General features: G+C 38.9%; 1 long non-coding RNA gene across 2 annotated transcripts in view; it reads right to left on the reverse strand.

Moving 5' to 3' along the window:
• Window positions 1-12,456, reverse strand: part of LOC103600970 — a 41,074-nt gene that overhangs the window by 16,958 nt on the left and 11,660 nt on the right. The window contains exon 1 of one of the 2 annotated variants that reach the window (XR_551428.1): window positions 6,022-6,128. The exons of the other annotated variant lie outside the window; for it this stretch is intronic. This is a non-coding gene — a long non-coding RNA (uncharacterized LOC103600970). Of the gene's footprint in view, window positions 1-6,021; window positions 6,129-12,456 lie in introns of those variants that run through there. 2 annotated transcript variants of the gene reach the window in all.

A 12,456-nucleotide genomic window follows, 5' to 3' on the forward strand; every position in this document is an offset into this window, starting at 1 on the left:
CGGCCGGGCTTGGGCGCTCTCAGGAGACCTCTTCAGTGTCGTCCCCAAAACCTCGAACCCAAATTGAAAACATTTTCTAACAGATTTTCTGTCAATGTGTAAGCAGAGTTGCAGGTTAACAATCCGGGGAATCCTGTGTAATCATAAAGTACTTGAGTCAAAAATTAGGCCTGAAAGGATTCTTGGATGTCATTTAGCCCAAACTTCTAGATGGTAAACCTGAGGTAAATGATTAGTAGTGAAATGTTTGTGGTTACATTTATAAAGAAATTTTTATAAGAAAGATATTTATAAGAAAATGTATTATAAATTTATTTTAAAAACCATTGTAAGTATGTGATCTGCTATAGGTTTGGATCACAGATGTCTTCAGTACTTCCAGAAATGTTGTGCATAACACATCTCTCTCTAACCGATAAGGGCTCATAGTTTAAAGGAAAATATTCTAAAATAAATCATGTTATGGGTATTTAGGCAAAACAGTATTCTTTTTAAGTGGGGCAAATTTGGTAATTGGATTTCTAAATCTCTTCTCAACAGGTACTCTCAGCACCATTAGTAGGACAGCGTTCTTTCAGATGACACAAAAACACTCATGCTGGTGGACTCTTGGCACCTAAGTTGCCATGTTTCTGTTAGAGGTTGAAGTTGCTTAACGAATTGCAGAAGTTACATACAGCAATCCTTATCTACAATACGGTACGAAAAACATACAACATGTATATATGATACATATATATATATATATATTCACGGTAATGTAGGAAGAGACTCTTTATCACTTCCGCTGTTAACAAGTGGTTCTATGCACTTTGTAGATAGTTGCCCATGAATCAGCCACTTCTGCCTTAAATCTTTCCCTTAGAATCACTTTGAAACAAGAGAAATCTCCATCAATCTTGGAGGCTTAGGCAATATTGTGAAATGGGTAACTTTTACCTTAAGCATTTGTGACCTAGCTTTTCTTTGTCTTCCTTTTTCCTATTCTTCCCTTGTTACTTTCTCTCCCTTTAGTATTCTTGCTGGAAATATTTCCCCACCCCGCCTTCCATTAAACATATTCTTTGACAAGGATCTAGTAAACCATTTACCCTGACGTATAAAGGACATAAGGTTTAGCATGCCATCTCCCTAAAGTCATTGGTTACTTTACAGGAGCAAAAGCAATCCTTTTAAGTACATTCTAAATGACTGAAGTTTTCATTACGGAATTCCAGATATCATACAATAGCTACATATTTCTTGAAACAGGTAGAGAGGTGTCTCAGTACCCCAGAATATGACTGCTTGCCAGTAAATCAACAATGCTAGTGATATCATCAAAGCTGTGTATTAGTTTATGAAGGGGATCAAACAAAAACAAAAAAGTTCTCTTCACTTCTGAATCTGAAAAAGCAACAACCAGAAAAAAAAGAAAGAAAGAAAACTTAAAGAATATACTCATTCTCTGGAATCAAAGTTCAGTGTCACCCTTTTTATTTCTAGAATGAACACTCTCAAGAAATGTCTGTAATGGGCTTTGAGACGAGGTCAAGAATGAGGCCACATGCACCGTTCCCCATTTCCGGCTGTGAATTGTGCTATATATTCACACACCCCTGGCCCCACAGAGGTCTGAGGTGAAGGAAGCTATATTTTGATATGATACTTCAGGACATAAAATAAGTATGGAAAATACAACCAAAGATATTTAACTCAATAAATCAGTTCTTCTCTGAACCCTCCCTTAAGAAATAAAAAACAATGTATTAAATATGCTTTATGTTCTCAAAAACCTTACTTTGCTGACTCTAAATAGTAACTATATGCCTTGTTCTTTATGATATTTTATACAAGAACTTACAAATAATTTCTCAACACTAATTCATGAATCCTGAACACCCCATGGGGTGGGGGGGAAGCTGGTGAGCACAGTGAGGAGTATGAGAAACAGATGATCAGCATGCTCAGTGGGGTGGTTAAGTTTCCTAGCACTGATTTTATTTTTGTCTCAAAACATAAAATAGTGTGCGAGTCCCGCTTGAACTAAGAGTAGGATACAAGAACAGCCCCTTATTGCTAGCTTTAAACTAGTCACTTTGATCCCTATATCTGAGCTATATACACCTCTGAAATAGCAGGGTTGTGTAAAATATGTCCAAATTTCATCAGCCTTTGATGTGTTCAGATGAACTAAATTATTGCAAAGGCACTTGGCTTCTGCAGGCTCTCTCAAATGGCTACCAAAACTTCATCTTAAAATATGTATGGAAATTAAAAAATACCCACTGTAGCATAAAATTGTAAGTGGGAAGAGATAGATAGCCCCATAGAAAGATCAATATATGCAAATTCCAGCATTGCCAAACACTAGCATAGTACAGGCTACATAATTTGCGGACAGGGTACAAAATGAAAATGCGGTGCCCCTTGTTCAAAGAGCAGGAAGAAACCTTTTTCTTCTTTTCTGCAGTCTCTCTCTGGACCTACCATAATGTTTTTTATTTGCTCTAGTGTTGCACTCCCTCAGACATGGAGATACTGGTGTGGAGAGTGCAAACCTTTGAAGGCACCCAGGGAGGGTCCTGACCAGCAATTCCTCCCCACACTCAAGCCCTCCCTGGGTGAAGAGCAACAGCAATCACTGGGCATGGGGAAGGATGTGGTGACCAAGAACCCGCCTTGGGGAGGCAGAAAGATGGCAGGAGGCAGGGTCAGGCGTCGTGAGCTGACAAGCCCCTGGTGCATGTTCCATTTTCCCATGAAACATCACTTACAAAACACAACTTCAAAGGTAAAATTATTAAGAATTTCAAGACGGCCACTACAGAGCATTCAACCCTGAGCAGAGGTCCCCCTTCTAAGCTGCTGTGCTGAGCTACTGCACTAGTTGCTTGTCCATGAAGCCAGCTCTGCACTAGCAATAATCAATTAGAAAAATAAAGGAAAAAGTACACTACTCACAACAAAAATAATAACTTTGAGTAATCTGTGACTTAACCTAACTAGAGGTGCACAAAAGATCTTCACAGAGAAAATTACAAAATGCTATTGAAAGATGTAAATTAGGAAGCAAATAAGTAGAGAGATGTAGTATATTAATGGACGGGAAGATGATCATAAAGACATGAGGTCTTCCCTCAAACCAGGCTATAAATTCGAGATATTGCCAATAGGATTTTTAAATGGAATTGAGTACACTGATTTTTAAAATTCATATGTAAAAGTCTAACAGTATCAACAAAGATAAAGAACAAAAGGAAAGAGGAATTTTTCCATACCAAATTCCAAGACATAAAATTGGGGGGGAGAGGCAGTTTTGGCAGCTGTCCAGTATGGGGATCCAAACCCTTGACCTGGGTATTATAACACAGCTCTCTAACCAACTGAGCTAACCAGCCAGCCCCAAAGACATGAAATTTTATTGATGCAGAGTAAGAGCAAGGGATCAATGAAACGAAGTCTATATAGAAACTTGGTTCCATGAAGCAGGTTCACTGTGCGCTGGTTACCAACTTATCTGAGTCTGGTGAGACAGAACACACACACAGAATGACTTATATGAAGTGAATTTATTACTTAGAGATGGGAAGCAAAGAGCAGCAGAAGCCTAGTATTCATTGTGAGTTGGTCCCCCAAGACTCAGGAAATCTGCCTAGGGCAAATGGAGTCTTGACTGTGCATGCCCCACTTGCACCGCAGCTAAGGGACCCCAGAAAGCAGCCCACCCTGGATTTTATACTCTGGAGTAATGTGATTCATTGGGCTAAAGTGTTGAAGGGCATCCTGTTTCTGGAAAGAGACTGGAACAGAGGCCAGGCTATTCCAGCCAACCCCTTCCTATCTCAAGATATTGAATTCCCAGCACGTTCTATGGTTATTCTTAATAACTACAAGCCAGAAAGGGGAGAAAACTGGGTCTGTTCCAGGCCACCTGGAGAACTGTCCTGCAGGTATATAACAAGGTGTCATTAAAATTCAGTTGGATTTATACAACAAATAATAAAGCAAATTCCAGACATTCAGTAGTTCCATGTCTCTTAATGTATTGGGCTGAATTTATCAGTTCTCTCAGACTCAATGTGATTGTTGATGAAAACATGGCATAAAGAACTAGAAGCGGTAAGAGAGCATTGCACCAAGAGTCAAGTGACCAAAAAGTTTTAAATTAACCACAAGAAAATACAGGTGAGTGAAGTTATGATAGCAGTGTATGAAAGGATTTCTTAAGTCAAGACACAAAAGTGCTATTTATCAAGAAATAATTAAGATTGGCAACTTCAAAATTTTAAACCTGAAAGTTAAGAAAAGCGGTGGAGTGGGGATAGATACTTGCAACATATCTAACTGATAAAGGAACAGAATTCAGAATATATAAAGAACTCCTATACACAGATTTAAAAGAAGGAAAACACCTGACAGAGAAATGAACAAAGGGTAGAAAGAGGCAATACACAGAACAGAAATCCTGTATTTTAATAACCATAAAAAGATGCCCAACCTCACTTCTAATCAGTGATTGCAAGTGTAAACAATGAGAAGATGCCAATTTCATATCAAAGTCTGAAAAATAAAAAAGTGTTAGCAACAATGTAGGGAAACAGGAATTCTATACCCTTGGCTGTGAGAGCATTAATTGGCATAAGTACTTTGGACATCAATTCGATAGTATCTAAGAAAACAGAAGATACCCTATGACCTATAAATTCTACTTCTAGTTTCTATTGCAACTTTTGCATATGTAAACTAGGACATTTATTGCAGCTTTGATTATAACAGAAAAGTGAACCTTACCCACATGTTTCCTTGAACCCTTTTCATGGAGTTTTCTTTATTCCCCTTTGACTCCAAAGTTAGGCTTTCTGCTTCTACTATTTTAATAGACTAAATTTTTAATATGCCTTCTCAATTTAGAAAAGTGTTTTATAAATTAATTTTTCCATTCTCCTTCTGAACTTTTATCTCTGATCTCCCAAGCCCATCTTCCATGCTATTGTTGTCTAGTATTTTAGGGTCACCCTGTTTTCAATTCATCCTCCAGTCCTTCTTTTCATTTTTCTTTCTTATTTTATAAGTGTTCTCCAATTTCTTTGGTCATCATTGCTTATTGACTCTTAATCATCCCTTCATTGCCTCTATAATTTCTTACTGATCTATAACCTATTTTCTAGCATGTACAGTTGCTGATGAGAAGTTGGCTGCCAGTATAATGGTTATTGTTTTGTGAGCAATCTGTCTTTGGTCACTGGTTATTTTTGTTTTTGTTTCTGTTTTTTGCTTTGATGGTTCACTACTTATTATATCTAAATGAATATTTGTTTTATGTATCTTCAGGACTTAATAACCTCCATTAATTTTAGTGAGTACTTACGTCTTCATTTAAGCCAAGAAAACCCTTAGCCATTATGTTAACTACTTTCTCTCCCTCATTTTCTCTAGTCCTTCCTTTGGAAACAAGTACGAGAGCTCTAACCAATCACAGTGATGCCATGACCAACTGGAATAGCTGCCAGCCATAACCACTAGCATATCCACCCTGGTGTGAGGAACAGAATACCACTCTTCTACAGAAGTGGGGCCCAGATTCCCCTCACCAGAGAGCTGTCAGCATCCCAGCTCCAGTCTTTACAGAGATCCAATACAGTGTGAGCTGTCTGAGCTTTAACTCCTGTCCACAGCTCTAGTGTATATTTCCCCTTTGTGTCTGGCACCTATGGACATCCCACTACACGTTTCAAGATTAATTATGGAATCAAAATTATTTTAGTACACTTTAAAAGCATGTATATATGGTGGCAGAAGGGAAGAACGCATCCTTCTCCATTAAAAAGAACTTATATCCAAACTTATAAAATGCATGAATTTTAAATATCAGATGAAATAGAATTGCATGTAAAAGATATGAATTAATACCTTACATCTGATAGCTGAGCTAAAGCCTTAACCATCTGAATGATCCCCTGATTCTTTGTTTTGTTTGTTGCCGTATAGACACAAGAAAGAGCCATGAGTCCTCAGATCACCCCTGAGAGGGTGACTTACTGGTGAAGCATGGAAGGTATTTTCTCCCACTCAGGGTAAGCATGCCATTGATGATCTAAAATCTTCGTGTTTCTAAGATTTGTCTTCTTATTCCTGTAGGCCATCAGGCACGCCTTGGGTCAAAGGGAGAGAAGTTATCATTAGATCCACACTCCTTTAACAAGCCAGGCAGGGTGTGGGCCTCATAGATGTTGCTGCAGTGTGGATAGGAAATGCAGACAGAGGAGGACACAGGGATGAATTAAGGTGCCCACAAAGGGTAGGGGTTATAAGGGGTGGGGGTATCAAGCAGGTTATAATTAAATTTAGGACATTAACCTGAGCATTATACAGCATCTCATATCTGTCTTCTTAGGGTAGCTCTTCCCATTTGAAATAAACTCTTACTATCTGAACCCAGAAATGGAAAAGATTCAGGTAAGGAGGAAAGTACAGACCCACAGGGATGAAGTCCTTGCCCATCTCACATGATGAAGAAATGGCTGGAGCTATCCCAGACCTGGAACTTATTATTTTAAGCCTCTTTATATGCAGGATAGATAAAATTTCCTGACTTTTCTCTGAGAAGACACAATAGGACTAAAGTGCTGCTACAATCACTACCATTGCTGAATTGCTGCCTGTCTTTTACAAATGAGAAATGAGAGATAAGGTTTATGTATCCATTTATTCATTCATTTTTCATGCCTCTCTCTTTTCTTCTTGGATGTCTGCTGCATTTCTAATATTATTGTAATAAGGAAACATGTAGCAGATTGAAAGCTAATGATAAAGGACTGTACATTTAAGTTTATATCTTGTATATACAAAATAGATATAATAATGTACATTTCCATTATCATAAAAAAAATTTTCCAGCCATAAGTCCAGATATCTGGTGATTTTTTAACCTTCCAAGTGCAGAAATCATGTCTTAACAGAGCCATACATAAGTGGAGAAGAGCTGACTACTTGTACAGTGTGAGTTAAGCAGCAACAGTGCTCCCACTGAGAGCTAAGCAAGGAGGTGCCATTTCTTCCCGTCGTCCGGACCATGCAACAAGAGAAAGGAGGCAGGACACACCAGGCTTCTGCTTAAAAGGGCAGAGAGAAGTGGAGAAAGCAATGTTTGGTGAGCCCCTAGGATGGGGCAGATACTGTCCTCAGCCCTTTCCTGCCAGCTCATTTAATCCTAAAACACCTTTCCAGTCTTACAGATGGGACAAGAGGCAATGGGAGTCTAAGAAGATAATTAACATGCCCAGAGCCACACGTAATGGGCAGGGCAGAATAAGAGCATAAACTAATGTATGATTAAATCCCAAGCCTCCGATTTTTCCATTCAATCCTCAACAGCAGCACAAAACGCACACACACTCACACACGCACACATTTACATACAAAAAAAAAAAATACATTTGCCTAGGAAGCAAAGAATAGTTCTTGGGTTTTCACTTAACCTTCTCACAATATCCAATTATCCCGGTTTGGTTTATCAGAGAAGGGGTAGTCCTGTCCTGGAAGACAAAGACAAGCTGACCCCAAGAGGATCAGGTAGAGAATAAGTTAGTCTAAATGAAGGATAAGAAGGGGACAGGTCAAGGGGGCCCAGAGGGCAAAGGGGTCCAAGAAGCTAGAGCCAGGAGGGCCCTAAGCACAGACTTTGCTTTTTCCAGGTCTGGCCTCCAGTCTTTTCTGCATTTGATATTTCTGTCTGCTCTTCTCTCCAACTTCTCCAACATTCCTAAATCCACCCTCATGCACCACAGCATCCAGACCCAGAAAATTTCAAGGGCTCATACTCACATTTCTTTTTAAAAGTTCAACAACAATAAACTCTCAAAATGACTACAAGCCTTTCATTTCTTCCTACATGCACTCTTTCTGTTTGGATCATCCAAAAAAATGAAAGAAAACAAAATCAATCCTATTTCATGTTTAGATTTCAGCAAAGTGTGAAAATTATTTGAGCCATTTCCTTGTCCTATATAGGGAAATATGTTTTCCATGACATGGTTTGCTGGAACCACATAGGTAAAATAAAATCTTCAAGCTACTTCCCTTCAGATCCAGAAATGATGAGCAATTTGACATCCTGTATCCCCCTGACAGCAAACTAGAAACCTCTCTGTCAGAAGCTATTCTTGCAATATTATACCTTTAACGTTATGGGAAGTTGTTTGAGGCAAAAGGCAGCCGTAATAATGGGATTGTGTTTCAAAAAGAGCTGGCTGTAAGGCCATGCTGTAAATGAAAAGCATCATAAAAGGAACGCTACCACTCTTAAAAAACAGTGAGACTGCTCAAATAACTCATTGCAGGCTATTTTTATAGTCCCCTAATTCTGTTTTTAAAATCAAATGCAACTCTAAAAGAATAGCTCACTCTGAGCTGGGAAGAAAGCCAAACCAGTGCAGTTTACAGAGAACCTCAAATCATACCTGATAAAATTTATTCATTCACTCATTTATTCAAAGAAGCATGTATTAAGCACCAACTATATGTATTGAATTAGGCAGCAAGGAGCACTCCCCATGCAGTATTTTACAATCAAGTAGACGTAATAAGATCTGTACAGATACCAATGAGAGAAAGAAAAATGGGCTAAAAACCCTAGGAAAAAACAGACAAGGGGATGATGGGAGTGGCTACTTGGGAAAATCATTTCTGGCTGCGGAAGTTCTGGAAGGCTTCACGGAGGAAGTGGCATTTAGGCTGAGCCTCGGAGGATGGAGACAGAGTGAACCCTTGGCAGGAGAGACAATGTGTGAAAAGACAAACAAGAGGAAAGGCAAACAATTCCATTCAACTAAAATCCAAAAGGAATGTGGGAGGAAAGCCCACAAGGCAGACTTGGAGAGCCCAGCATGCCAAGGCCAGTTGGCTGCAAATCACCTAATTGGAAAGTACACTAGGACGTTTGAGTTGGCCAGCTTTTAAGAGGAAGACACAGAAGAACTTACAAATCTAATATATAGTCAAAGAATAACTGTGAAGACATTCTCTCTTTGCCTTGGTTGTTATGATGCTCAAAGGTAACTTTGTGCCCCACCCAAAGAGAGAGTACTCCTGGCATTTATTTTGTATACCTCCTCTTTTTTGGTTTCATCTTAATTTCCTTAGTCTCATTTTCCCTTTGTTCCTATTTCCTCACATAAAAAATATGTTTCATCTTACATGTATTTTGATTATAAAGCAGTGACCTAATAAACAGATGCAGCATAGAGACATAAAGGAAGGACAAAGGAGTGAATGGGAGGACTTACCTCCAAATGAGTCCACTTTCCAGAAGTTATATAAACAACACTTTCCAAATGTACCATTCTACATATCATTCTCCAACAAGCATTGACTAACAAATTCTATAATTTCTATGGCTAGAAGTTTTTCCCATAGGTAATTTTATATAGCCCTTGCTCTGTTAGCACAACTGAACACTACTTTATATAGTAACATGTCATTTAAAATAAAATAAATGCAATCTCTTCACATTCCATCTCTTAAATGGAATTGTTAAACAGACAGGCAAATCGTTCTTTACCCAGCAACAGCCAGATCAACTTCCACAGTGCACCCAAATTAATGCCTGCAACAGCACTATGATGCTGCCAAGTCAAAATAATGTGGCATGCCCAAATATGGCCCGATCATGTCAGCAGTAGTGATGATGGATCATGAACCATGCACCCTAGGACAGCAAGGACTTCTGCATCTCCAGGTGACCCATCATTCATATCCCTCTAAGTGGGTGAGTATTTTGTTTTCATTAAGTTATAAATCTGAGTATTAAATATGCAATCCATTCATGTATGCCCCTAATATTTTCTGCTCACCTCAGCATTGCTCTAGTTGTAAACTAGCAAATGTCGGGGACCATATCTATTTAATAGCATGCATGCCAAGACATTTTAAAAGTAAATATTAAACCAATGACCAAATGGTTTACCTAGGTCTAGTTAAATAAAACATTGTTGTATCCATGTGAAGCAATAAGAATGAAAACAAAAAGCAGGAAGAATCAGAGCTGAAATTCCTTTAGTTCTGTAAATATTTGCTATGTGTATTGGGAAGAGATAGCTGAATTACACACGTGGATGGCTGGCTGTTTTACCTATGGCACAATATCTCAACAGCTACTGACACAGACACTTAGTTGTAAAATACATGCCTGTTCTCTGGGGTGTGGGGGAGCATAGAGTGGGTGGGATGTTCTCCTATACCAGCACACCTGGGGGTAGCCAAAGCAAATCTCTACTTTTAAATATTATTACATTTCTTTGAGAGATTTTCTAGCATTTAGCTGAAACTATATAATTTTCCAGCCAATAGTCCACTCCCAAAAAAAGTAATAGAAAAAAATAATAAAGGCAGGAAGCTTTCAAATTTCCACTTGCGTTAACATGGCAGAACATAGTAGTTTTGAAACAGTTTCTGCTTAATGAACACCCACATTTGCATTTCAAGAGTACCTTAGGGGGCCATAAAGCCAGTACAGCATAGATAATTCTGAAGCCAACGCTTCTCCCTCTCTAAAAGGTCCTTTAACTATAAAAACCAATTTTAATAAAAGGCATCTGTACTCAAGATCCCCCATTATACAACACACTTCATTATAACATAAAATTTGGGGCCCCAAAGATCAACTTTAAGGAATTCACAGTAAACTAATGTCATTATTAGTCATGACTATGTACAGAAAATCATGTGCTCACGGCTCTTCCAACAAGGGGTCAAAACAAGAAACTGAATTAAGTTTTGCAGGATTAATTCCTTAGTTGTCCATCTGCCCTGGTGACTAATGAAGGTCTTCTCACAATCTGCTAAAGACACTGCCAGAGGTATTGAGGAATAAGCCACATAGGAACACTTTTGGTTAGAAGTAATAAGATGAAGTAACAGCACTCTAAACCAAACTCCAGAAATGTTTCTGGTTGTAGCAGGAGATGGAAAAACTAGGATCACTCATCCTGACATTACCAAAACCAAGATTGTCAGCTCATCTAAAGTAATGAAGCTCATAAAGGCTGGAAATTCATAAAGCACATATTTATATCAGAAATTTAATTTGTTGACAATCTGAGCTATTCTTTCACATCTTTAAACTATCACTTCTTCAGAGAGGCCTGCCCTGACCAAAATAGCTACTCCCTTCCATCTTTACCCCTATAACCTGTTTTACTTTTCCTGATGGCACGTATCTCCCACTGGCATTTTCATGATTTTTTTGTTTATTGTGTGTCTTCCAACTAGTTGATAAGTTTCAAGTTAGTGAACATTTTACCTGTCTGCAGTGTCTAAAACAGTGTCTGGCACATAACAGGCACTTACTAAATATTTGTTAAAGGAGTGAATCAATAAATCAAATTGAACAAGAATTAGGTCAATAAGAGTCTCTCCGTCCTTGTCTCCCACTGTAAATTCCTCCAACTGTGAGAGCAGTGGGGTACCTGGCTCTTAAGGAGAGCTCAGGAACTCTTTTGAGGGTGTGTGGGGTATTGACTTCCTATCGCTGCTGTAACAAATTACCATAAACTCAGTGATTTAAAGCAACACAAACTTTTTTTCTTTAATTTATACATATTTATAGGGTACAGAGTTGACTATCAGTATTAGCCATAAGAAAGAGTGAAATTCTGCCATTTGCAGCAACATGGATGAGCTTGGAGAAAATTTTGTTAAGTGAAGTAAGCCAGGCACAGAAAGAGAAATTCTGCATGTCCTCACTCTTAAGTGGGAGCTAAGAACAAAGAAACAAACTTATTATCTTATAGGCCAGAAGTCTGACACAGGTTAGAAATCAAAGCGGTGGAAGAGCTTCATTCTTTTCTGTGGTTCTGAGTTGGATCCATTTCTTGCCTTTTCCAGCTTCTACAGCCTGTTGGTATTCCTTGGCTGGAGTCTCCTTCCATCTTCAAAGACAGTCCCTCTCATGTCAGATCACCCTGACCCTGTTTCTGTCATCACATCTCCTTCTCTGAATCTCCAGCCTCCCTCTTCCACTTCTAAAGACCCTTGTGATTACATTAGATTTACCTGAATAATCCAGGATAATCTCCCCATTCCAAGGTGAGTGATTACAACAATGTTAATTCCTACTTGCCATGTAACATACATACCCACAGGTTCCAAGGATTAGGACATAGACACATTTGGGGGGCTCTTATTCTGGTGGTTTGGTGCGTTGGTGAGAGAGTGAGTGAATGGACCCATGAGCCAGTGAAGAGACTGTTCTGAGCAGCACAGTGGCCACAAGCCCTTCTAAAGCATTCAAAGGTGTTTATTTGAAGAGAAGGGACATTGGCAATCCCTGAATCCACTTTTGATCAGAGGAGTGAGATAATAAAATCTGAGCTTACTTAAGCAGAGTCAGGAAGTGGAATGCAGGACACTTCAGAGAGAGGAGCCTGGAGGCAGCAAGACCTCAGAGGAAGCAGGTGCGGAGAGATTGGGGTATCA

This window comes from Galeopterus variegatus, unplaced genomic scaffold (assembly GCF_000696425.1).
Source record: "Galeopterus variegatus unplaced genomic scaffold, G_variegatus-3.0.2 Scaffold3524, whole genome shotgun sequence".
NCBI lineage: Eukaryota > Metazoa > Chordata > Mammalia > Dermoptera > Cynocephalidae > Galeopterus > Galeopterus variegatus.